The sequence below is a fragment of the Canis lupus genome, chromosome 1 (genome assembly GCF_011100685.1).
Source record: "Canis lupus familiaris isolate Mischka breed German Shepherd chromosome 1, alternate assembly UU_Cfam_GSD_1.0, whole genome shotgun sequence".
NCBI lineage: Eukaryota > Metazoa > Chordata > Mammalia > Carnivora > Canidae > Canis > Canis lupus.
The window spans coordinates 82,845,316-82,872,883 of NC_049222.1; the positions used below are offsets into that span (position 1 = coordinate 82,845,316).

Sequence of the window (27,568 nt, forward strand, 5' to 3'; positions counted from 1 at the left end):
AACATGTGTTACAGATTTTATAAGTAGAGAGAGGCCAAGGGGGGCTTTTTACGGGACCCCTTTACTGATCTCTTTCTGATTTTCCTGCTAAAGGTTGAGGGTTCTTGGACCTCAGAGACCCCAGTTATAGCCTTGGTTCAAGTCAAGCAACAAGCAGGACCCACCCACAATTCTGAGGGTATTGTTACTAGTTCAGAGGGGGTGTCTAAGCTTGACTAACATTTGACAGATGTGAGCTGCCTCTTGTCCTGAAAGAATAACTAAACTAACAGTGAAGAGATAGCCAGAGAATTCTTCATTTAATTGGAAGGTTTATCTTTCACAAGGAAAAACACATAGGAAGCCTTTCTACAGAAGCAAGTCCAGCCTCATGAGCTCCTTATGAACATTTAAGAAATTACTTTCATAGTAAAGATGGAAGAGACAGGCCAACCTTTTTGAAGGTGATAATCCAGTGATAAAAACCAATGATGGGTCTCTACTCATTGAATTCAATCCTCTACTCATACTACACATGTCCTCTCCTCCCATTGTCCTAAAGAAATCAACAAGTTTCATCAGTATGATCCAAAGGGCCACTCTGTATGGTTTAGAAACAGATCATGCTCAGAAAATATAGTTTCAGATTTCAGCAGAATCACCCCACCCCATGTAAGTATGCCTGAACATTACCAATCTGAGATCCAGCTAGAATATTGAGATAGTAGTTACTTACCCATGGTTTAACCAAGTCATCTTACTGAAACTCTAAGATTTGCTGCCTGATTTATTGCAGTTGTTTTGAAGCATGGAAACATAGACTTGATTGGTGAGAAATGGAGGGAAATCCACCCCTCTGCATTGTCCCATTGCTTTACTGAACTAGTGCAGTTGGGTGAGGTAAACCTTATATACATAAATCTTCCCCTTGCGCTAAACCACAAAAATGAAAATGAAGAGGTAGGAGTTTATCCTTACATACAGAAAAAGCCTTTGATGTAGCGTTATTCTATTAGTTTTGTTAACTAAAGGGGAAAGTACATATTCAGAGCAATGCAATTACCTAAGGGTGGCACACCCTGTGTATTCTAGACTCTGCTTTTCTTTGTCTTCCAAGTTGTTGCCAGGGAGTCTAATATATAACTTTTAGAATGGAACCATGGTTTTTAGCTTGGGAGCGACTCCCAGGAGCCTGAGGCCCAAAATTGTACCCAACAGAGGCAAAGAATGTAGATGAGTAAATTGCTCACTGCACAAGGTGACTGGCCCAATGATCAAGTAGAGGCAGAAATCCAGCCCAGGGTCACCTCACCAAGCCATGCACTCTGGTGTTGGCTGCCTCTGTTTCTGTAGGGGATGCCTTTTATTAATTCACATAAAGGAATTAGAATGGACTGGATGCATTCATGGTAATCAGAAAAAAAGCTTGGTTTCCAAGGCAGAAAAAGGCTAGAACTTCTCTCTAGTAGGAGTGGGAGATTTCAAGTTAACCCTGCCACTCAATATAGGCATCATATTTATGCGGTCTTTTATTTATTCAGGTTCCCCATTCTACTTCTTAATTATTGCCTTTGTTGTAATCTCTTCCATTTTTGTCACAGTGTGACCTTTGCCACAACCAACTGAGCAGTAATTTTCAGTCTGGACATTAACAAGATAAAGAGCAGAGGACCTCGAAAGACCTGGTAGGAAGAAGTAGATCTTGCCTACATTGCCAATGCTGATAATTTGTGTTTATGGAGTTGGATGATAGCTATATATCTTTCAAAAGGTGTGTGCTGGGATCCCTGGGTGGCGCAGCGGTTTGGCACCTGCCTTTGGCCCAGGGCGGATCCTGGAGACCCGGGATCGAATCCCACGTCGGGCTCCCGGTGCATGGAGCCTGCTTCTCCCTCTGCCTTTCTCTCTCTCTGTGTGATTATCATAAAAAATTAAAAAAATATTTAAAAAAAAAAAGGTGTGTGCTGAGCGGGACAGGACTGAAAGATGGTTACGCAGAAGCTTTGAACCCCAAAGAAAGTGTACTCTAGAGAAATGTAGGATCATAGATTCTTCATTCATTCATTCCATGGATATTTTTTGAACAGCAGTACACTAGGTACCAGGTGAAATTTAGAGATATACAAACTGAAAAGATCCTGCTCTTGAGTTCTCAAAGATTTTGGAGAATGATTTGTAAAGAAGGAATTCAAATACTAACCAGGAGGAGACTCTGACTTCCTTGAAGAGTCTAGATTAGAACAGAAAAGCAAGGGCATACACCCGACTCTCTGCTAGACCTAGAAGTAATGACTGTTACTTTGCCTTGGTGTGCATGCCAATAGGAACTGACACAGTGGTTTGGTTTTCCTAACTCCTGATATCCATCTACCTTAATCTCCATGGTGTCTTAGATCCCCTGTTAGGGTAGGATTTAAGCTAAATGCACCTTGCTCTGCTAAATCGAATGCTATTTAGATGGTCCTGAGAGTGATTCCATATCTATACCTGAATTGTCCTTTGTAATCACAGAGGATACATGGCTAGGTCAAGCAAGTGTTATTCAGATAGTACTGGGAACATTTTAGATTCTCTGTATCTTCTTTGCCTCCTCATTGGCTTCCATAAGCCAGTAGGTGGCACTGATACCTTGGCTTTGTACTTGATCTGTACTGGCCTCTAGGGGCACTCAGAAAGTACCACCTTAGATATAATCATCACCTGAAATAGCCCCATTTTTGAGATTTCAAATAACACCTCCAAAACACCCACTCTGACTTTAGCCCACCCTGTTGGATCACCCTTTCACTCATCAGTCCAGTTGCCTCTTGCATTTCTTACCGGGGCTAGGCCTAAACTTCCCAAAACTCAAGTTCTACTTATTCTTTTTCAGAAGGTGACTTCACTACCTAATTTGCTGATAAGGTACTGAGTTTCTCCAGCATTCTTTTTCTCAACGCCAAAATTTGTCTCTTTTCTGAGATTGTTCATTTGTCTCCTCTCTATGGAAGGTACATTGCTCCTGGTCATTGTTGGCTGTCCATTTAATGCTCTGGATATTTTTTCAGGATGGTTCTCTACCAGTCTCTTTGTCTTCAATCATTTCTTTACATCTCCCGTCATCCTCTGATCTACAAAAGTTCTCCCTAACCCAAGACCTTCCCAAGCACTTTTCTTCCCTGATAACCGACTCTGAAAACATGTTTTTCCCTCCTACCATTTGGACACAAAATGAAGAAAACCCTCATAACCTTGAGGCTGATGTAAGTGAGTCAGTGTAGGACAGCTAAGCTGTACACCTCTCTCAAGCCTGCATGCCTCTTAACTCTAGAGCAAGTCCTAGCTTTGGAACGGATGAAAATAGAGGGACCTGCCCCGATTTCCATAATTATGTAGATGTCCAATTAGTTACATAAACAAATGTCCCCAACCCCAGCCCATGCAGGCACAAGTTTTCCACTGCACATTTGAAACCAAAAAAAGGCAGATTCCAAGGATATAGTGAAGTTTTGTGTTGTTTTTTTTTTCCTGGTTCCTGGAGCAGCAAATTCTTGTCATCTGTCTTCATTGCACAATGAAACTAAATGTTTATGACAGGCGTGATATACAAAATTCTTGGAAAAAATCACTTTTAGCACAGACTTCAGGGGCCAATATTTTGTTCTCCACTTCATCCTACAAGCTCTTCCTTCTGGTGTCTTCATCTATTATTCAGCCCAAATTATCTTTCTACTGTGATCAAAAAAAATTCATTCCCCTTTTAGTTCCTTTCTCATCTCATCCTATAATAGTTCAAAGGACATGAAGGAAGTGGTGTCTCACGGAGAGAGGTGATGTCTCAAAAGCTGATGACATAGCTTAAAATTAGTACTTGTCAATTGAAAAATTTACCAGTAAGTGGCTTGCTGTGCTTGGTCTACCTCTTGTTAACATTACACAATGTGTTCATGTTTACAGATCTAAGTTATAAGTAAAGTCTATGAAATCACCCAGAATATGTAAACATTTATTATATCATCCACAGCTACCAAGTTTGATTGAGACTCACATAATAATTTTTTTAAAATTTATTTATGATAGTCACACACAGAGAGAGAGAGAGAGAGGCAGAGACATAGGCAGAGGGAGAAGCAGGCTCCATGTACCAGGAGCCTGACGTGGGATTCGATCCCGGGTCTCCAGGATCGCGCACTGGGCCAAAGGCAGGCGCTAAACCGCTGCGCCACCCATTTTTCCTGCAGAAATGCTATGCTTTCTTTTACACTTTGTAATATCCTTTATTGATTTGGGTAAATTTGTAGTAGCATTTAAGCAGATATGTATATTATACACACATATAGAGTCTAAATAAATTAATAAACAAATAAGCAGATAATGATGTGAGTGTGAAACAACTTTTTACCAAGGGCGATTAGTAAGAGAAGACGGAAAGAACATTTGATGGGAAATCAGTCATTTGTTTTAGACTGGTTATTTCAGTGAGCAACCTTGGGATACTGAATTATAAGTAGTCTTCTATATATGTGCTTTATCACTCAGATGCCAGGAGTCATAGAGTGTAACTTTCCTGAATGACTCTACAACCACAAGGGCTAATCAAGGAACACTGTTTCTTTGCGAGGATGCCAATACCTAGTTTCCAACTTAAGATACTGTTGCGTGAAAACAGTTGTCATGAAAAGAAATCCATACATTTATCACTTTTCACCAGCTATAATAAATACTCAGTAGCTTTCAAGTTATATACTAATGAAATAATTCAGTTTTTAAAGCCTTGTTGAGTGTGACATTTTATAGCAAGGCTCAAAATATGAGGCCATAGAGTGAGACCACAGCAGCTTTTACTTATAAGTCTACACAATTATTCTGCCTTCAAAAGGAAGGACATTCTGACACATGCTACAACCTGGATGAACCTTAAAAATGTTCTGCTAAGTGAAATAAACCAGTCACAAAAGAGCAAATGTTGTATGATTCCATTTATATAAAGTGCCTGGAGTAGTCAGATTCAGAGGGAAAGAAGGTAGAATGGAGGTTGTCAGGGACTAAGGGGAGGGGGGAAAATGGAATTGTTGTTAATGGGTATGTGGTTTCAGTTGGGGAAGATGGAAAAGTTCTGGAGACAGATGAATAATGGTGTTGGTTGTGTTACAAGGTGAATGTAATTAATGTCACAGAATTATACACTAATAATGGTTAAAATAATACATTTTATCTCATATACATCCTCCCCCCTCCCAATAAATGTAAACACTGAGTTTGTTCTGTACCAGGTCAATACCTAATCTTAACAAAAAAACTCAGGCTTGTCTGCCCTTTGGGGATGAGTCCAAAGAGCACCAACCATCTTGGGGAGCCAGTTTGTTGAGCTGAATCTTGGGAGACATCCTGTGATAATGGAGATCAATAGATAAATGGATAAAGCTCATGAAAATGGAGACATCTGGCTGACAGGACACTGCTGTTTCTTTAATTTGTTACTGTTGTTTGTTTTCCATTGAGGACTACAAATGCAGAATAAATATCAAGCAGCTAGAAGGAGAGATCTGGTGGTGTCTGGGGGTCACTGCTTTTCTATTTTGTCCTCTTAACAGGATTTTCCATCCCCTCCAAGCTTTTCTGATTGACAGGAGGTATACTTCCTTATCCCATTGCTTTTTTTTATTCTCAGGTGTTGGCATTCATCCGGGTGGTTTTGCAGATGCTCTGAAATGCTACTCTGGCACCGCCCATGGGTTGGCACCTCTGCAAAAAGGGTGGATTATAATTTGTGGCTCTAACACACTTGCAAATGTTTGGTTTCCTCCTGCCTGCATATTGTCCAAAGAGCAAGGAATTAAGAGTTGATCCTTTTTGTTTCCACCACTCTTTGGTCCCTGACCACAGTCAGGCTGCTTAAAAAAAAATGTATCCAAAGTGAAGTCTTGGCCAACACACCTGAACATAGTGGTGATGTAGCAATCACACAAGTTCTTATTCATTGACACCTAGTATATTACAAAGTGCTGTTCTATGTACTGTTTAATTCAGACAACAGCCCTTTTATAAATGAGAAACAGATGAAAATCAGAGAGATGAAAAATCTTGCATAAATTAATGCAACTAGGTGCAACTAGGTAAGTGCAGAGTTGGGCCAGGTATGTCTGAACCTGAGCCCATGCTCTTTCTGCAGTATTTCCTTGGTGTGGATTCATTTCCCTTTTGGGTGTTCCAAGTCGCTTTGCTATTTGTAAAAAGAAAGAACTTGAGCACAAGCCCCATCTAAACCATTTGGTGAGGTAAGGGAATCAAAAAGGAATTCACTGTGAAAAAAAAAAAAAAGGAATTCACTGTGAAAACAAATGAACTTAGAGCACGCATATTGCGCAAAGCAGATTTACTCAATGATTGAATATACCCTCCAAATTTATTTTCTCTGATAAAATGTCCACTATTTATTAAAAGGCAATTCCGTTTATCAGATTGAGATTTTACAAGCAGTTTGTTCTGTCCACTAGGTTAGAAGCTCCTAAGAGGAAACCCAAAATGGTTTTTTTGAGTGAATAAAATAATGAGCTGGGGCTCTGCACGGGGATTTTCTATACTACTTAACTGCTGTCCAAACACAAAATAAACTGACTCCTCAGAAATAGTTTATAACCAGACTTGTAGCAACTTCTCTCTGGTATTCCAATGTATATGAAAATCTAGTATGAATGGATTGGTTCCTATATATCTTTTCCTCAATTAAGAGAATTTTGCATTACCTCTATTTTTGTGAAAAGTCCTTCTAAGTCCTAGCTTAAGGTTGCCAAAATTAAAAAGACACTGAACTGTTGGTTGCAAAACCAGACACAATAGGGGACAAAAGACATGGGTGTGGTTATTAACGGCAATTAAACAAAGCTTATCATCCAATCTGTGGAGTCATGAATACTTTCCTATAAAAACAGTATGGTAGATGGAAATCCATTTGTTGCCCATCAGAGGCGTGTAAAATTGTCTTGCCATTATCTTTATTTAGTGTGCTGTCTTTGTTATTCCTGCAAGTGAACTTAGAATTTCTGTAGGTTCTCTAGTGCTCTCAATCCCCCTACTGCTCAGGTTTGATGCTATTCCCCCCAAAACTCCCACCATTTGTGGCTGATTTGGGACCACTTTCATGGGGGAAACTGTACAGCATCTGATTTATTCACAGTGAGGGGATTTGGGGGTTCAATACACAGGGACAGAAGTAGGTGACCATCTTTTGGAAAACGTCACTGATTACCAGAGGCAGGTCCCAATTGGGGTGAGATGTGAAACCCACTAACTGAGAATGTGAATGACTTGGAAGGACAGGCTGTGGGCAGAGCTCCTGTGTGCAGCCCAGTGAGCACCGTGCTATGGAGCCCGAAGGGCTGTCTCACATCCCTCTGGAAGCAATGAAGGATGGCAGTTGAAATTCTCAGAACCATTGAGCATTCCTGACACTCTTAAACTCAACAAGGGTCCTAGCATGCAGATCAGATCAGATAAAGCCCAAAGGCTTTCCTGAGGAGCTGAAACCATCAAAATGCTCCCTGGTGGTAGGAGTCCTGCAACACAGGCATAAGGATGAGACTTGTTATCATCCACTTTCATTTCTATGGTGAACCAAAAGAGCTTCCCTAACCTCTCCTTTATTACTTGCTCTTAAACCCTTCAAAGCGCTGCTGCTGTTCCCCACTCCCATCCCAGAGGAGGGAACATCCTCAAATTACCCTCCTTCTCTACTAGTTTAGCCACAGGCCTCTGGAAGTGCTGGCTTCATCTTTCTTCTCCCACACTCCCTTAGTCTTTCCTCAAGCCCAGCCTGCTGGTCTAAAACATTGCAGCCTAATCATTAATTAAGAGAAAAAAGAAGCTCCTGGAAAGAGAAGGAATTTGCATTCCAAGACTTAGGGCTTCGTGTGCGCTGTAGCTGGTAATTGACATTCAGTGTTTTATTGGGTCATCATTACTGCTGCCCGCTCACAGGCAGTGAATGGTGCCTTCTAAGGGATCCATTGGTTGGCCTAGTAACAGGTCTGAGTGGAGCACAGCCCCCAGGACACCTCAGCCCATTAGTGACTGGGTAAGCATTTGATTATTTAAGATGCTGTATGTTTTACTGGGAGTATCCAAATTGTGCTCTTTAAAAAGCCCAAGTGTGGACATAAAAAGAGGGAACCAAAGTTTTTGCTCCATTGGGTACCAGCATTGTAGGAAGCACTGGGTTGGAGAAATACATTTTTTGAGTCATTCCCACATTTTGGACTCATCCCCACCTGGGTTTGATTTGGGCTTCCTCTTCCAGCTGTCTGACATTAATCAAGTCACAGTTTTCCCTGACATTCTTCTTCTATTGTGGATTGTCTCTTATAGAATTTGGTAAGGATCAAATGAGAAAGTGGACCTAAGCACCTAGCACGGTGTATTTCAGAATATAGTGATGATTATCAATACTTTAGTGTGTTATCGCATTCCACCTCCAATAATAACATGCAGTAGGGTTGTCAGCCTCATTTGACCAAATAAGGAATTGAAATGTCAAAATGTTATCTCTTTGAAAGATGGTTCAAACCCTTGTCTGACTGGATCCCAAATTGTGCCTTACCTACCCACCTCCCCCCTCAAAAGAACTTGAAAACTGTATTGGGGCAGCCCTGGTGGCGCAGCGGTTTAGTGCTGCCTACAGTCCAGGGCGTGATCCTGGAGACCCTGGATCAAGTCCCACGTCAGGCTCTCTGCATGGAGCCTGCTTCTCCCTCTGCCTGTGTCTCTGCCTCTCTCTCTCTCTGCATCTCTATGAATAAATAAATAAAATCTTAAAAAAAAACTGTATTGGTTGCACATTGTGGAGCAATGGGGCAACCACAATTACTGACCCTGTGTATGGAGAACCACAACCTCTTAAAGCAACTCAGCTACAAGTTGCCACCCATGCAAGTTAATCTTGATAAGCAGCCCTTTGGAGACAGCCTGCCTGCGTCAGAGCAGAGTGTCAGCATTTCCAGTGCCCTGGAGCCACAACTGTGCTCTTTCCAGGCTGTTGAGGTACAACTTTGTCAGAAGTAGGTGGACTTCTGTGAGCTGGGCACAGAAGATGACTACTTCCAGGCGGAATTTCAGAGTCAGGTGCACAACGTGAGGTTCCTGGTCCTGTTGTGGAGCTGGTACCATGCTAGGACTGACTTCCTGCTTCTCCTTTAGGTGAAGTGCTCTGGATGGACTATGCTTCCTTACTTGCAGGGCTTTGGGACAAATCGCAATTTCCTTTCTGTCTCAGGGAGGGTGGAGCTCATAAACAGATGAAAATGAAAACGGGCAGCGTTGTTTGGTTGTGAGTGTGTGTGTTCTGTGTGTGGGGAGGAGGTGGGTGGAGGAACCGTGAGGAAAGGATGTCCCTAATCCCTAGTTGTCAGAGACAAAGAGTCTCAGGTGCTTCCTGCCTACCAACCTTCTTCTACCCAGTTTGCATTTTATTACAGCTTTAGATTCTGTGTCCAGCACATGGAATCCAGGACTGAAATCTCACTGGGCCCTGCCATAGACAGAATGCTCCCCTCCATGCCTAAAAGATTCCTCTCATTCCTCCTGTATGCTTAGATGACTATGAGTCATCCCTCTCCCCACCTGAGGGAGAAACGTGATACAGGTGAAGTGCATGTACCTGGCACCAGATGTCCTTGAGTTGAATCTTTAGGGCTGCCTTGTGCAAGTTGTAAAAAAGTTACAACTTTTTAAAAGTTGTAAAAGTTTATACCTTGCACAAGTAATATAACCTCAGTCAACTCATCTCTAAAATGGAAATAATCACAGTTGTGTCATAAAATTGTCGGAAGGGCTAAATACATTGATATGTGAAATGTACTTTGACAGACACCAGCACACAGTAAGTGCTCAGTAATAGTTAGCTGTTACTACTGTTACTATAGCTGTGGGCACAACCAGGTCCCTTAGATAAGCAGCACAAGAAAATGAAAAAACCTTTAGAGCCAACCAGCCTCAACTCACTTCTTACTGTATAGGTGGCTTTGAAAAATTTATTTAGCCTTTCTTCATCTGTATAAAGTTCAGTTGCCCCAAACTTTGTAGCTCCCTGTTTTTTACTTGCCTTAAGAGCAGGCAGTAGTGTCCTTTCTTCTACTGTGATTAGCTTAGAACTTACATGGTAGATACAAAAGTATCTAGAAAAGATTTCCTTCCTCTACCACTGTTCAGGGACCACTTAGAAGAATAGACTCCAATTTTATTAACCATTTTATTAACTTTTAACAACTCAACAGGTGTGGTCCTGTATGATCAGCATCAAAGTGCAGTCTGTTCTGTTCAGGGAAATGGCAACCCTCTGCCCTTTCACTTATCCACCGTAAATCCACAACTCTAGAACTATTAACTTGCTAAAAAACTGTAGGCACCCCAAACCAATATTTGACTGCAAAGGCAGGTCAGCTGTTCTTCTGTTGCCCAATATTATCCCTCTTGTTGCCTTTTGGGGACATTGCTTAGGAATAATTTAAAATTTCCTGTGACTTTAACTGGTCTTTAATCGGCTCTTAACACAGTGGTCAGGGATTGATTGTGAATTTTCTTTCTTTTTTTTTTTTTTTGATTGTGAATTAATTTGCATAACCTCAACATGAATCTAAGAGATATCCCTTAGGCATTATTAATATCACAAGAGGGTTTTGGCCCTGTCAGAACATTCCAGAATGATATGACTCAACGTGCCCTTGTCTTACCTTGTACCTTAATGCCTTGCTATCTCCTTTAGAAGTCCAACATGCATCCCTGTGCCCCAAATACATCTCAAGAGAGCCAGGGTCTGCAGTGAAATTACAGCCTGTGCATCCCTCTCTCGTATAGACCTGAGAACTTGCCCTCTCAACCTACTCAGAGAAGTCCTGCAGAGAATGGAGGAGGACATTGCAAAAACCCTTTGCATTCCGCCAGAAACCAACAGCTCTAGGAAGTCTACAGGAGCCTCGAGAACAATTCAGCTCCTCTGAGAGAAATGGCTGGAAGGCAGAGATCTAAGTACTTGAGGAGGTCAGTTTGAAGTCTTGCCCCTTTGGCCTAACCTCTACTCTCCTGCCAGGCCCACCGTGAGCAGATCCTTGGCATTTCCCCCAGGGACCGTAGCACCTTCCTGCGCTGGTTACCTTGCTGTCTAGGGGATGGGGACTCTTCAACATTTCTAGGGAACATGCAGTCAAGGCAAAAGTCTGGGCCCCATTTTAGTGTGTCCTAGGCCTTTAGAGCCCAGCCCTTGGCTCAGGTTCACAGCCGCCAGGCAACAAGGCGGGGTTCAATGTCCAGAGCTCAAAAAGCCTGAAACTCCCTGGCAACTGGGCTCCCAGATCCCTGCAGGCAGAACTGGTGAGTCAGGCTCTCCTCCTCTTCTCAAACTCCCTGCAGGGGCTGCCTGACCTGCTTTGACTCCTTTTTGCTTTCAAGGTTGCTCTTGATACTCATCTTAACCTGATTTTACTCAGTGTGATGTGCCTGGGGCCCCAAACCTTTCCCGGAGAGGGCTGATTCTTCTCTCCTGCTGTTCAGTTTGCCAGAATGGGCAGGGACTGGCTGCGGAAGAGCTGCCTGTGTGCTCTGGGAACTTGAATGGTCTTTTGCTTATGCAATCATTCAGTGTAATTAGATTGTAATTTTCTAAAGATGAATTTGTAAGGGGCCCATTTTCTATGGGATGAAAACAAAACAAGCACTACAGTAGCACAGATGATGGGCAGGTGCAGCTGCTAAAAGAAGAAGAGGCAGGAGGAAGAGCTCCTTGCAGTGTAGTGGGGGCATTAGAAGCCCAGGCCTTGAGTTAAAGATAGGGGAACCTTTTCAGGCAAAGCTAGGTGCTTTCTCAGTGCTTCCACATTTAATTCTCTAGCAGTTTATGGTGAGGAGGACTGTTGTCATTTTAAGGATGAGAAAAGGGAGGCCCAGAAAATTTGTCATTTGCTCAAGGTCATTGAATTAGTACTAATCAGAATAGCTAGTACTAGTGACACTCCTATGCTACAAATTGTCCTGAATGCTTTACACAGACGTACTCACTCCTTAAAATAATAATCCTATGGGGAGGAAGGGGGCATTGTGGACCACTGTGTGCCTCATTTTTCTATGAAAAAAAGTTGAGGCAATAAATTACTAAATGAAAAATTATGAGGGAGGGGCAAGATGGCGGAAGAGCAGGGTCCCCAAATCACCTGTCCCCACCAAATTACCTAGAAAACCTTCAAATTATCCTGAAAATCTACGAATTCGGCCTGAGAATTAAAGAGAGAACAGCTGGAACGCTACAGTGAGAAGAGTTCATGCTTCTATCAAGGTAGGAAGACAGGGAAAAAGAAATAAAGAAACAAAAGGCCTCCGAGGGGGAGGGGCCCCGCGAGGAGCCGGGCTGAGGCCGGGGCGAGTGTCCCCAGGACAGGAGAGCCCCGTCCCGGAGGAGCAGGAGCTGCACCGACCTTCCCGGGCGGAAAGGGGCTCGCGGGGAGGTGGAGCAGGACCCAGGAGGGCGGGGATGCCCTCGGGCTCCCTGGGACAGTAACAGACACCTGCGCCCCGGGAGAGTCCCCCGCACGGCGGGCCCGGAGCAGCTCGGAGGGGCTCGGGCGGCAGCTCCGCGGAGGGGGGAGGGGGCGGGAGCGCGAATCCACCATGGCGCAGGCTCCGGAGCACAGGGCGCCGGGACACAGCCCAGGATCCGGCCTCCCCCGGGGCAGGCAGAGGCCGGGAGGGCCCAGGACAGCAAGGACGCCCCGCCCCGAGCTGAGCAGATCAGCGGCCCCGCCCCGGAGCCTCCAGGCCCTGCAGAAGGAGAGCTCCGGAGTTCCTGCGGGGGCTGAATCCAGGTTTCCAGAGCTGCCCCGCCACTGGGGCTGTTGCTCCTGGGGCCTCACGGGGTAAACAACCCCCACTGAGCCCTGCACCAGGTGGGGGAAGAGCAGCTCCCCCAGGTGCTAACACCTGAAAATCAGCACAGCAGGCCCCTCCCCCAGAAGACCAGCTAGACGGACTGACAACTTCCAGGGGAAGCCAAGGGACTTAAAGTACACAGAATCAGAAGATACTCCCCCGTGGTTCTTTTTTTTGTTTTTTGTTGTTGTTTTGTTTTGCTTTTTGATTTGTTTCCTTCCCCCACCCTTTTTTTCCTTTCTTTCTTTTTACTTCTCTTTTTCTTCTTTTTTTTTTCTTTTCTTCTTCTTTTTTTCCTCTTTCTCTTTTCTTTCCTTCTTTCTCTCCTCTCTTTTTCTCCTTTTCCCAATACAACTTGCTGTTGGCCACTCTGCACTGAGCAAAATGACTAGAAGGAAAACCTCACCTCAAAAGAAAGAATCAGAAACAGTCGTCTCTCCCACAGAGTTACAAAATCTGGATTACAATTCAATGTCAGAAAGCCAATTCAGAAGCACTATTATACAGCTACTGGTGGCTCTAGAAAAAAGCATAAAGGACTCAAGAGACTTCATGACTGCAGAATTTAGAGCTAATCAGGCAGAAATTAAAAATCAGTTGAATGAGATGCAATCCAAACTAGAAGTCCTAACGACGGGGGTTAACGAGGTGGAAGAATGAGTGAGTGACATAGAAGACAAGTTGATGGCAAAGAGGGAAACTGAGGAAAAAAGAGACAAACAATGAAAAGACCATGAAGATAGATTAAGGGAAATAAACGACAGCCTGAGGAAGAAAAACCTACGTTTAATTGGTGTTCCCGAGGGCGCCGAAAGGGACAGAGGGCCAGAATACGTATTTGAACAAATTCTAGCTGAAAACTTTCCTAATCTGGGAAGGGAAACAGGCATTCAGATCCAGGAAATAGAGAGATCCCCCCCTAAAATCAATAAAAAACCGTTCAACACCTCGACATTTAATAGTGAAGCTTGCAAATTCCAAAGATAAAGAGAAGATCCTTAAAGCAGCAAGAGACAAGAAATCCCTGACTTTTATGGGGAGGCGTATTAGGGTAACAGCAGACCTCTCCACAGAGACCTGGCAGGCCAGAAAGGGCTGGCAGGATATATTCAGGGTCCTAAATGAGAAGAACATGCAACCAAGAATACTTTATCCAGCAAGGCTCTCATTCAAAATGGAAGGAGAGATAAAGAGCTTCCAAGACAGGCAGGAGCTGAAAGAATATGTGACCTCCAAACCAGCTCTGCAAGAAATTTTAAGGGGGACTCTTAAAATTCCCCTTTAAGAAGAAGGTCAGTGGAACAATCCACAAAAACAAGGACTGAATAGATATCATGATGACACTAAACTCATATCTCTCAATAGTAACTCTGAACGTGAACGGGCTTAATGACCCCATCAAAAGGCGCAGGGTTTCAGACTGGATAAAAAAGCAGGACCCATCTATTTGCTGTCTACAAGAGACTCATTTTAGACAGAAGGACACCTACAGCCTGAAAATAAGAGGTTGGAGAACCATTTACCATTCGAATGGCCCTCAAAAGAAAGCAGGGGTAGCCATCCTTATATCAGATAAACTAAAATTTACCCCGAAGACTGTAGTGAGAGATGAAGAGGGACACTATATCATACTTAAAGGATCTATCCAACAAGAGGACTTAACAATCCTCAATATATATGCCCCGAATGTGGGAGCTGCCAAATATATAAATCAATTATTAAGCAAAGTGAAGAAATACTTAGATAATAATACACTTGGTGACTTCAATCTAGCTCTTTTTATACTTGATAGGTCTTCTAAGCACAACATCTCCAAAGAAACGAGAGCTTTAAATGATACACTGGACCAGATGGATTTCACAGATATCTACAGAACTTTACATCCAAACTCCACTGAATACACATTCTTCTCAAGTGCACATGGAACTTTCTCCAGAATAGACCACATACTGGGTCACAAATCGGGTCTGAACTGATACCAAAAGATTGGGATCATTCCCCTGCATATTCTCAGACCATAATGCCTTGAAATTAGAACTAAATCACAACAAGAAGTTTGGAAGGACCTCAAACACGTGGAGGTTAAGGACCATCCTGCTAAAAGATGAAAGGGTCAACCAGGAAATTAAGGAAGAATTAAAAAGATTCATGGAAACTAATGAGAATGAAGATACAACCGTTCAAAATCTTTGGGATGCAGCAAAAGCAGTCCTAAGGGGGAAATACATCGCAATACAAGTATCCATTCAAAAACTGGAAAGAACTCAAATACAAAAGCTAACCTTACACATAAAGGAGCTAGAGAAAAAACAGCAAATAGATCCTACACCCAGGAGAAGAAGAGAGTTAATAAAGATTCAAGCAGAACTCAACAAAATCGAGACCAGAAGAACTGTGGAACAGATCAACAGAACCAGGAGTTGGTTCTTTGAAAGAATTAATAAGATAGATAAACCATTAGCCAGCCTTATTAAAAAGAAGGGAGAGAAGACTCAAATTAATAAAATCATGAATGAGAAAGGAGAGATCACTACCAACACCAAGGAAATACAAACGATTTTAAAAACATATTATGAACAGCTCTACGCCGATAAATTAGGCAATCTAGAAGAAATGGACGCATTCCTGGAAAGCCACAAACTACCAAAACTGGAACAGGAAGAAATAGAAAACCTGAACAGGCCAATAACCAGGGAGGAAATTGAAGCAGTCATCAAAAACCTCCCAAGACACAAGAGTCCAGGGCCAGATGGATTCCCAGGGGAATTCTATCAAACGTTTAAAGAAGAAACCATACCTATTCTCCTAAAGCTGTTTGGAAAGATAGAAAGAGATGGAGTACTTCCAAATTCGTTCTATGAGGCCAGCATCACCTTAATTCCAAAACCAGACAAAGACCCCACCAGAAAGGAGAATTACAGACCAATATCCTTGATGAACATGGATGCAAAAATTCTCAACAAGATACTGGCCAAGAGGATCCAACAGTACATTAAGAAAATTATTCACCATGACCAAGTAGGATTTATCCTTGGGACACAAGGCTGGTTCAACACCCGTAAAACAATCAATGTGATTCATCATATCAGCAAGAGAAAAACCAAGAACCATATGATCCTCTCATTAGATGCAGAGAAAGCATTTGACAAAATACAGCATCCATTTCTGATCAAAACTCTTCAGAGTGTAGGGATAGAGGGAACATTCCTCAACATCTTAAAAGTCATCTATGAAAAGCCCACAGCAAATATCATTCTCAATGGGGAAGCACTGGGAGCCTTTCCCCTAAGATCAGGAACAAGACAGGGATGTCCACTCTCACCACTGCTATTCAACTCAACATAGCATTGGAAGTCCTACCCTCAGCAATCAGACAACAAAAAGACATTAAAGGCATTCAGATTGGCAAAGAAGAAGTCAAACTCTCCCTCTTCGCCGATGACATGATACTCTACATAGAAAACCCAAAAGTCTCCACCCCAAGATTGCTAGAACTCATACAGCAATTCGGTAGCGTGGCAGGATACAAAATCAATGCCCAGAAATCAGTGGCATTTCTATACACTAACAATGAGACTGAAGAAAGAGAAATTAAGGAGTCAATCCCATTTACAATTGCACCCAAAAGCATAAGATACCTAGGAATAAACCTCACCAAAGAGGTAAAGGATCTATACCCTAAAAACTACACAACACTTCTGAAAGAAATTGAGGAAGACACAAAGAGATGGAAAAATATTCCATGCTCATGGATTGGCAGAATTAATATTGTGAAAATGTCAATGTTACCCAGGGCAATTTACACGTTTAATGCAATCCCTATCAAAATACCATGGACTTTCTTCAGAGAGTTAGAACAAATTATTTTAAGATTTGTGTGGAATCAGAAAAGACCCCGAATAGCCAGGGGAATTTTAAAAAAGAAAACCAGAGCTGGGGGCCTCACAATGCCAGATTTCAGGTTGTTTTACAAAGCTGTGGTCATCAAGACAGTGTGGTACTGACACAAAAACAGACACATAGATCAATGGAACAGAATAGAGAACCCAGAAGTGGACCCTCAACTTTATGGTCAACTAATATTCGATAAAGGAGGAAAGACTATCCATTGGAAGAAAGACAGTCTCTTCAATAAATGGTGCTGGGAAAATTGGACATCCACATGCAGAAGAATGAAACTAGACCACTCTCTTGCACCATACACAAAGATAAACTCAAAATGGATGAAAGATCTAAATGTGAGACAAGATTCCATCAAAATCCTAGAGAAGAACACAGGCAACACCCTTTTTGAACTCGGCCACAGTGACTTCTTGCAAGATACATCTACGAAGGCAAAAGAAACAAAAGCAAAAATGAACTATTAGGACTTCATCAAGATAAGAAGCTTTTGCACAGCAAAGGATACAGTCAACAAAACTAAAAGACAACCTACAGAATGGGAGAAGATATTTGCAAATGACATATCAGATAAAGGACTAGTTTCCAAGATCTATAAAGAACTTCTTAAACTCAACACCAAAGAAACAAACAATCCAATCATGAAATGGGCAAAAGACATGAAGAGAAATCTCACAGAGGAAGACATAGACATGGCCAACATGCACATGAGAAAATGCTCCGCATCACTTGCCATCAGGGAAATACAAATCAAAACCATAATGAGATACCACCTCACACCAGTGAGAATGGGGAAAATTAACAAGGCAGGAAACCACAAATGTTGGAGAGGATGCGGAGAAAAGGGAACCCTCTTACACTGTTGGTGGGAATGTGAACTGGTGCAGCCACTCTCGAAAACTGTGTGGAGGTTCCTCAAAGAGTTAAAAATAGACCTGCCCTACGACCCAGCAATTGCACTGTTGGGGATTTACCCCAAAGATACAGATGCAATGAAACGCAGGGACACCTGCATCCCGATGTTTATAGCAGCAATGGCCACAATAGCCAAACTGTGGAAGGAGCCTCGGTGTCCATCGAAAGATGAGTGGATAAAGAAGCTGTGGTTTATGTATACAATGGAATATCACTCAGCCATTAGAAACAACAAATACCCACCATTTGCTTCGATGTAGATGGAACTGGAGGGTATTATGCTGAGTGAAGTAAGTCAGTTGGAGAAGGACAAACATTATATGTTCTCATTCATGTGGGGAATATAAATAATAGTGAAAGGGAATATAAGGGAAGGGAGAAGAAATGTGTGGGAAATATCAGAAAGGGAGACAGAACGTAAAGACTGCTAACTCTGGGAGACGAACTAGGGGTGGTAGAAGGGGAGGAGGGCGGGGGGTGGGAGTGAATGGGTGACGGGTACTGGGGGTATTCTGTATGTTGGTAAATTGAACACCAATTAAAAAATAAATAAATGAAAGTTTATTCTGATGGCCGAGCTGGGACCTAAACTCATGAGGTAAGACTCTATTCCTCTAACCAGGAATTGCTGCAATCCTTTTCCCCAGAAAGTGGTGGTGATGGGGTTTGATTCCAAGTCTTTCTGATTTCAGGTGTTGTATGCACCTTCAGCATTGCTGGAAATCCAAATAATTGGTGGTATGTGTGTGTGTCTGAGTGAATATGAGGATAAGTTCAAAACATGCAGTCCTAGACCCCTCAATCATGCAATCCATAACTATTGCTTGCCTTCCACTTTTTGGAAGCTGTGTTAAAAGAGCTCAGCATGAGCCCTTCATGAGACAGAATCAGCTCACATAACCAGGAACATAAACTGATATAGAATCAAGTGCTTAAAATCTAATGGTTGCATGGAACAGCTGGTTCTGATTGCAGTCTTCCCAGAGGACAGGGCCATTTCTTGTTCATTTCGGGGTCCCCATGGCTTTGCTGCATGAGTAGAAAATTGTTCTTAGACTTGATTTGTGTTTTGGGGGGAGAAATTCATTAAAGTTTTTTTTTTTTTTTTTCATTAAAGTTTTTTGTACTGAAATGAAACTGACTTGGGTCTGAAGAAAATGGATGTGGTTAGGTGGTCAAGGGGAAAGTAGAAAATGTTTTAGGAGAGTAGAACAAAGGATTCGAGGCTGAAATAAGCATGATGTCTTGACCTAGGCAAATGATTGGATTGACAAGCAGAAACAGAGTTTGAGCAAATGAAAAATGAGTTTGGATAGAGGCTGTAGATAGATCATGGAACATCAGACAAGGATGTATCAAGTGGGTGTGGATGGCCAAAGGGAGCCATTGAAGGTTTTAGAAGAAAGTCAGTGATGGGAACGAATTTGGCAGATCACCCTGGTCAAGTCAAGCTGGATGAATTGGAAGGGACAGCTGGGAAGTCAGCTAGGAGATGGCCTCAGTAGGCCAAAGTGAGGGGATGGAGCTCCAGCGACCAACATTGTCAGGACAGGGTGGTTCCCACAAAACAGCCCCAGGATCTTGGGGGAGGGACAGGTTTTAGAGCTTGTCTGCTCTAGCTGCCTCCTTTTCTCCTCTCCCAGGGATCAGGCTTAATTGTCTCAATGACACTCTAGTCTAGTGACTGCTCAGTGTTTGTATAAAAATGGAGAGTCATGGAGAAATCACTATCCCTCCTTTCTGCTTTTGGAGAACTGTCTCAGAAAGGTCTTGGTATAAGGCCAAAATTGGCCTCCTAGGGAATTTTGTACAATGGTCATTTCAAAAGGAAGAAACAGCTGCTCTGAGTGAAAAGCATGATATGTATGGGAATAGTAAAACAAGTCAGAAACTGAGTCCAAGGCTCAGCTGGGCTGGCCTTGAGCAAGTCAGGTGAACTCTACGCGAGTTGTAACTTCTGTGACAATGAGGACAATACATGTCCTGCCTTATACTCTGGTCTATTTGGATGATCAGACAATATGCTTTGTGACGATGTTTTAGAAACTTCAAATGCCTCCTAAAGGAAAAGAACACATGACTTTTATGGGAACCGAGTACAGTTGAGTGCCAGAGAAAGCTGGATCCCAATTCCAGCTCTACTACTTCCCAGCACTGTGATTTGGGGCTCCTTCTCCAACCCTCACTTCCATAACCGCAAAATGGCATAAATATCATAAATACAGTCCTGCCTCAGGAAGTTGTGGCAACCAAAGGCGTCTGTAAGCACTCAGCACAGGCTGCGCCTGACCTATGACGATGACCTGTAACCTGATGGCTGTGTAGAGGAGATGAGTAGAAAAGGAGTCCGATCCATGGCTTGAGCTTGAGTGAGGAAAAAGATGATGGTGATATTGGTGGTCTGAAAAGGGGAGGGAAGCTGACTGATGATCTGGCAGATGTTTTGAATCTGCGGCTCCTGGCATAGCTCTTAGGTTTACACCCATGACACAGGCACTGTTTTGACAGTGGCCGTTCTTCAGGCCCGCTCTGTATTGGGCGGTCGTGCTCCCTTTCTGATGCCCAGTTGGTTAGGCTGCAACATAGCACAGGCGCTCACAGCCCATCCTGCCCAGAGCAGTGCCGTAAACAACAGGGTGCTCGCTGCACTGTCACTGGTTAGAGTGTCCTGTTGAGATGCCAAGATGGTGAAAGAAATGTCATCACCTATGTGTTCCTACCGAGGGACTGTCCTGTTCTTGGCCAGGATGCCTGTTTGGCAGAAAAGCCAAGCATTCGTAGACCCTTGGATGTAAAACCTATGCCGAAGGAAGGCACATTGTCACAAAGGGCTCTTATCACAGTGGTTTCAGCTGCCTGCTTTGCATTTTCATCACATTCTGAAAGCTGTTTCTTCACTAAGGAACCAAGTCTTAGGTAAAGGATGAACTGGTATCAGGGTTAAAGGTGTGTGCTGGTGCTTCCAGTTTCAGTGAGGAGTGACCTTTTACCAACCAGGCTAAGTGCCTAGTGAGGTAAGGGCTTGAGTTTGATAACTTTTTGTGTTCAGGAGAGCAAGCAAGCTTTGGAAAGTCCATCTTTCTAGAAAGTTTCTTCAATTGACCATCACACAAGCTGGTCTCCACCTAGGAGGCCCCCCTTCCCCAGATGAAGAAGCCAATCATAGCATTTAAACAACTTGCCCCAAATTGTACAACTTGTCTTACTCCTCCTTTCTATCCAACTATGCTGAGGGTGGGGGGAAAGCATCATTGTGGGGATATGTAAAGAGAAATAAAGGCAAAGCAATACTCAGAGACCATCGATAATGATGCTATCTCTAGGTTGGCAAAGGAACTTGTACTAGAAGGGTGGTGAAGTACCATTTAATGGACTCCTATGGTAAATGTCTAGTTCTTTATTCTGAAATTTCTTCTGCTTCCCTGTCTTCAAATATCTTCCACAAAGTGGATATTTGAAAATAGCTTTTCACAGTCCAGATCAGTCTCCTGAATTCAATAAGCCTGCATTCATGGCCCACCAGCCTCTATGCGTGAATACTTTGCAGGTACCTCCAACACCACATGCTCCACAAGCCGAAGCACCTTCCTTCAGTAATTGTACTCCTTCTATACTCCCCATCTCAGGGAGTGCTTCCAACCGTCTACTCAGGAGAGCCAGTGTAGAGAACTGATCCTCAGCTCCATTCTTCCCTACATCTAATCTCACGATTTCTGTCAACTCTATCATCTGAACGTCTGAGTTCTGTTGTCTCTTCCCTGTCTCCAGCACCACCCCTGAATTCTAGCAGTCTCTCCTATTTCTTTTTTTTTTTAAGATTTTTATTTATTCATGAGCGACAGAGAGAGAGAGACAGAGAGAGAGAAAGGCAGAGACACAGGCAGAGGGAGAAGCAGGCTCCATACAGGGAACCCGATGTGGGATTCGATCCTGGGACTCCAGGATCACGCTCTGGGCCAAACAAAGGCAGGCGCTCATCCACTGAGCCACCCAGGGATCCCAAGTCTCTCCTATTTCAAGTGGAGATTTATTTTCCATGTTGGTCTCCTGGACTCATTATCTGCTCTACCCATCCCATTCCCATTCTGTCCTCTCTATAACCAGGATGATTTTTCTCCAAGTCAAACTTTGTACTACACTTTGACCTAAGATCTTCCAGTCCTGCTCCCTCAGTACAAAATGAAGCTCCAAAGAATGACTAACAAGTGTCTTCAAATTTGGTGCATTGCTTCCATTTCTAGCCTATTCCCTGCTGTTCTGCTTGGTCTCACCAAAGCAGACCCTTTGGTGCCTGGCACACATCCTTTGGCTCTCCCATGTCGGTGTGCAGAAACCAGTTTCCAGGGGAGAGCATCTGCTTCTAAGAGAGTGAGACCTTCTTCAGTCCCTCAGAAGCCTGATGGATACACATGGAAGGCCAGAAGAAGTAGATTTCTGACTCCTAGAAGTTTTCTTCAGCCAGTGATGGGGATTTGGTGATTGAAGACCACAGCTCCCTTGCCCCTTCAGTGAGATAATGGAGGACTGTGTTCTTTTTTTTTTAATAAAGATTTATTAGAACAAGAGCAGGAGGAGCAGAGGCAGAGGGAGAGGGAAAGAGGATCTCAAGCAGATTCCGAGCTAAACATGGAGCCCGAACTGGGGCTTGATCCCACAACACTGAGTTCATGACTGAGCCAAAACCAAAAGTCAGGCACTTAACTGTGCCACTCAGGCGCCCTGAGACCTGTGTTTTATAACCTTTTCCTGAGATTCCTCTCAGAACTGGTTCTTATCACCTCCATGGTAGCTGGCTTGACAGTATAACTTTTACTGGCTGCCTTTTCTTTCTGATCTCACCTTCTCACTCTATGCCTGGCATCTTCTTTCATCTCCCAAATAAACCTTTGTACTTGCATCTTTGTCTGAAGTCTGGTTGGGGAGTGAGAGACAACTGAGATACCTGGCCAGGCTCTGGCATTCCCAAGGGATTTCCAGTTCTCCATGTGCATCCTGTACTTTCTCACTTAGAATATCCATTTGGTTTGTATCTACTCCCTTCTCTGTTCTCCCAGGAAACTACTTATCCTTTATAACTCAAAGCTGCCTCTGATATGAGCTTTCTCTGAATCTTTCATATCACACTATTATGCAGGAAAATTGATTTTTTTCTGTGCTTTGTACATATTTTTAATTCTACACATCAACTGGTATTTCTGCCCACATGTATCTCCTCCATGGACCTAGGTGTTCTTTGAGATCAGGAATAATTTCCCATGATCTGGACTCCTAGTTGCCATGTGAAGAAGTGATCAAAACATTTTGGTGAATTAATAGATGGACATGTTTGGAGTTAGGGATGCAAAAGAGTCACCAGGTAGCTGATATCTCCATGGAAATGTATTCATTAATGTTCAGTGTAATTATTTTTGGACGATTTATTTTAGCAAGAGTATGTGAGCAGGAGGAGGGGTGGAAGGAGAGGGAATCCCCAAGGAGACTCCCTGCCGAGTCCTGAGTCCAGTGTAGGGCCTGAATTCCAAGACCCTGAGACCTGAGCCAAAATCAAGAGTCAGTCACCCAACCCACTGAGCCACCCATTCAGCATGATGGTTGAACACCTACTACATACCAGGCACTATTCCAGCTATTTGAGATACAGTAGTGGGCAAAACACAGATCTCCTCTCTGGTGGAGCTTATATTACAGCACAGGAGAGAGTAAATGATAAATGGCTCACCATAAATGAGTACATGAGTTATATAGTTTGGGTAAAAGTTAATATGAACCGTGGGGGGTTGGGGCAGGAAAGAACAAGGAAATCAAAGTGCTGGCAAGGAGTGGCAATGGGAATGCAGGTTGTAAGTAGTAGAGTATAATAGAATCCAGAAACTATAACAGTAGAACCCCAGAAGAGAGTGTGTGATTAGGCTGGAGTCATTCTGAAAGTTAGTTGACAAGGTTAATTACCAACATGCAGTACAGTAATTTTGCTTCCAGTAGGATAGACGTTTGTGCTTCGGAGTACACAAGCCCTATTCTATCTAGGCTTGTAATATCCTTAGTTAAAAATGACTGCTTTCCTAGACATGTGCTCCCCAGGCAGATTGCCTGCTGTGAATCCAATTTTTAATGCAAAATGTCTTTCCAGCACAGAAGTACACTGCCAATTTATTAAAGTTTGTGGAGAGAATGATACCAATAGACAAAAGCATATTAGAGAAGGGTGCTGTGTTTTGGGAGATAAAGTGAAGGGGTGAAGCAGACCGGGGATTCTGCGTGTAGGAAAGCAGGCATTCTCCACTAAATTCACATCTCCCTTACCACCAGTCAGCAAAACCATTCAGGTTGAAAAAATATAGTACATGGGCAATCACAATGATTGTGCTGTACCTAATGTACTAATAACAGTGAATTTATCTTTTGAACTTTCTCAAAAAGAACCACAGAGTAGGGCGTTAAATGGGATCCAAGGGTATAAAAATAATTTTAGGAATTAATGGTTTAACTATGAGACTAACAGAGATTCTAGGGGAGATAATGGCTCACCATAATGAGAGACTCTAAAAATAAAATTCCAAAAATATAATCCACAACAGGTCTCAGTAAGGAAGAAAAGGCAAGAGGTACTTCAACCTGTACCATGTCACAGAGAACTCTGCCAAGTTTGGTATCTGTCAGGAGGCTGGAGCTTTCAGGCTTTCCTGCTAGGAGCCCCCATATCCACAGGAGATGGAATATCAAGGGGGCTGCCTAAAATTTTTAGGGGCTCCCTGAGCACAAAACAACATCCACATCCTTTACATGGTACAGTGGGCAATTCACAGTCAACCCTGGGCTCCATTGTTAGCTTATCTCTCTCACCCTCTGCTGCAGCTCCTTGCACCCAGGGCTCCAACAGGGAGAAACTCCTGGCACTTTCCAGATGTTCTAGGCTATTTTGCACCTTCCTGTCCCTTTCCAGTCTCTTCCCCTAGCTCTATCCTTTCACTCCTGCCTCCTATCCCAAGGACAGACTACCTACTCTGTGACATGCCTATAAGAACATTTCCTGGCCCTTCTTTTCAAAGAACATCAGGGCATTTTCTCTTTAGAATGTATGTCTTGATCACAGTATAAATCCCATACAGGTAGAGTTCCTCATTACATTATATTCCATGTGACTAACACAGTACCTGGCACATGGTAAGTGTTCTATAAAAGCTGAGTAGATGAATAGACTTAATGAATTAGTGTAACAAAAGAATAGCAGGAAGCATTTAACAATCCAATGTACATTTCTTTAGTAATTTAAAGTGTACCATATGGCAACTTCTCATGAAGGTATATTATTATTTCTATTTTTCTAATGAAAACTGGTGGCTCAGAGGATTACACAGTCTCTTAAGTGTGGTATGCTAAATAAGGGTTCCCAAAGATAGCCAATTCCTCATCTCTGGGACCTGTGAATGTTATATTATGTATAGTAGAAGGGAGTTTTTGCAGATGTGATTAAACTAAAGATTTTGAGGGGGGAGGTTACATTGGATTATCAAGGCAGACCCAAGTATCCTTGAAAGAGGTAGAGGGAGAATTTGCTACAGAAGAAAGCAATGTAGTGACCTCAGTAGAGAGTGCTCTATAGATGCTAATGTTGACTTTGAAGGTGAAGGGGTCACAAGCCAAGGAATGGAAGGCAAACAGCGCTAGACATTGAGAGCGAAGGAAATGTTCTCTCTTTTACTCTCTGGAGGGTGGTTCTACTGACACTCTGATTTCTATCCAGTGAGACCTGTTGCCTGCTTCTGACCTCCAGAACTGTAGGAGAATACATATGTGTTGTTTTTAAGTGTCCACGTTGTGGTCCTCTGTTACAGCAGCTATAGAGACTAATATATACCAAGATTCAAAATGTCAGGAATAGAAGATGTATCATCCTGACTTGGGAGCTCTGCTTTTACTAATTGTGTGGTTTTGGATGTGTCATTTAACTTCTCAGTCTCAGGGCAGAAAACCACATGGGATACTTCTTGCAGGAAAAGTATTGAACAATAGCTTTGTTACCTGTTTGTGACAGGGCCTGAGGAGCACCTGACGCTTACCTTAGTATGGCCCATGTAGGTAAGACACTCCTGGACATAGGTAGCTGGAAGCCGAATTCACTGTGCCCTGCCTACCACCCAAATGTTTCACAGCAGCCCTGCCAGGGAGAGCCACATGGAGCATCTGGAAGCCCTGGGAGAGTGGGGGCTGTGAATGGGACAGGGAAAGGGATTCTCTCTGTCTGTACTCACGTGTAGCACCTTGCATCCTCTTTTTGAATGCTTAGCAATGGTGTCATTATTACTTTCAGAGGAGGAAAATGAGGATTAGAGAAACTAAGGAATTTATCCAAGGTTATAAGGTAAGTGGCTGAGCTGGGATGAGAATCCACATTCCTCTAGTTTAATTGCTAAGTTTGCGCCTAACATCAGTGCTGTGGTTCTCTGAGTAGGACCAGCAGCATTAGCAAGACCTGAGAATTTATTAGAAAGGTAAATTCTCTGCTTTCATCTTGAACTTACTGAATAAGACATTCTGGGGTGGGGTCAGGGAGCAGGAATCTGCATTTGAACAACCTTTTTAGGTGATTGTGAGGCTTCTCAAGTTGGAAAAGCACTGTTCTATGCTGTTCTTCTTGGAGTCCTTTGGAAGGATGATGGCCATGTTGGCCCAGGCTCAGGCTGCTTGGTTTTCTGAGTTACTGCTTAGCATGAGCAGTAGCAAATGGCCAATGTACATGGTGCAAGGACATACCAGATCTGCCATCCTGAACAGTGGCTGTGACATAAGGCCTTTTGATGGAGGGCATCAGAGGGAGGAAGAGGAATCCAGCACAGAGTCAGAAATTCTGACTGTGTGGTTTATGAGTTTGGCCTGAAACACTTAGAAAGAGTCAAATAAACATCATCTCTCATCTACTTTAGAGTTGTCTGTTAGTTAGCCTGAGACAACAAAAGGGGACTGATATTGTTTCTGTTAACATCATAGCTACATTTTTAAAGCACCTGCCTGTAACTGGAATTGTTGGGGCTAGACAAGGTTCCTGTGTTCCTGGAGCTTATACACCAGAGAATGAACTTCAGTGATGAGGCCTAGAGAATACTGATCACAGAATGGGGCAGGGCCTGAGTTAGATTCTGGGTGAGGGTTTTAGGCCTCTGTGTTCTCCCAGACTCATGAAGGACTTAGTGACCTTGGGCATTCCTGGATGGTGTATTTATGAGGTTCTTTTCTGGCACAGATATCAGAGGTCACATCGCCCCAATCCATTCCTGGAAGGTCCTTCTGGTCTGTGAATGTTTGGCTACCTCCTCACACGGTCTAAGTGGGTCTCCATTCTCAATCATGGTGTTTTACTCCCACAGAGCTAGAGGGTAGAGGTGGCTGGCTGATTAAAAGCAAAGGGCAGCAAGGTCTAACCTAGTAGTGGGATAGTAGTAAACTGAGGTGTATATATTTTGTTGGGGGATAAAGAATCTCAAGATAAAATCTTTCTAGGAAGTAGCCCTAAAAAAATAGAAAGGAGAATGAAGAAAGACTGTGTTTTGCTTCGAGTTGTTCCTCTGTGCTCACTCAGCTGCTTCCAACATCATTCACAACGTCCAGGTAAAGGTTACATCTGCTCCACAGTTATCCAGCCAGCCACTGAGTTTTTGATCTTACATAATTTAGTCTTGTCTTCTGTATCACCAAACCAGAGTCAAACCCCACAGAAGCTCCATGGGCTTACTTACCCTGCCTTTACGTTGTGCCATAGTATTTTCATTCATTTAATTCATTTTTTCATTCATTCATAAACTAACAAAGGAGCAAATATTATGTGCCAGTAAGTACCAAGTATGAGGGTTACAGTGGGTGTGAAAAAGCAAATGTAGCTCCTGCCCTC

The 27,568-nt window shown here is 43.0% G+C and overlaps 1 protein-coding gene across 2 annotated transcripts in view; it reads right to left on the reverse strand.

The window, feature by feature from the left end:
- PCSK5 (proprotein convertase subtilisin/kexin type 5) overlaps positions 1 to 27,568 on the reverse strand; it is a 457,726-nt gene that overhangs the window by 108,004 nt on the left and 322,154 nt on the right. The window lies entirely within an intron of this gene.